Here is a 397-nt window from a genome sequence, read left to right as displayed (position 1 = left end):
GAAGTGAGTGAAGGGGAGGAGTCATCATTTGATAAAGGAACATGGGGACAGGGAAGAGAAAAAGGAAGACTTAGACCACTGGCTGCACAACTCCCAATTTTAATTAAGGGTACACAGGGACAGTATGTCCCCTGGGCCTCACAGGACCTTGAGGGGCTGGTCACTCGCCTCCCAGACATCCATGAGGGGGCTGGGAAGTGGATTAAGGTGTTTGAAGAAGAAACTATGGGCAAACTTTTAGCTGTGGGGGACATTAAAGCACTGCTGGCAAAGATTATAGGAGGGGCAAAAATGGAAGAAATTCTTCAAGCATTCAATCTGGACAGAGCTGTGGACTCTCACTACATGGATAGAACTGTTTTTGATGCATTCCGTCCAGCAGTGTGGCAGGCACTGC

This window comes from Sinocyclocheilus rhinocerous, unplaced genomic scaffold (assembly GCF_001515625.1).
Source record: "Sinocyclocheilus rhinocerous isolate Xijiao unplaced genomic scaffold, SAMN03320098_v1.1 scaffold2681, whole genome shotgun sequence".
Lineage (NCBI taxonomy): Eukaryota > Metazoa > Chordata > Actinopteri > Cypriniformes > Cyprinidae > Sinocyclocheilus > Sinocyclocheilus rhinocerous.
This window is presented reverse-complemented; position numbering follows the sequence as displayed.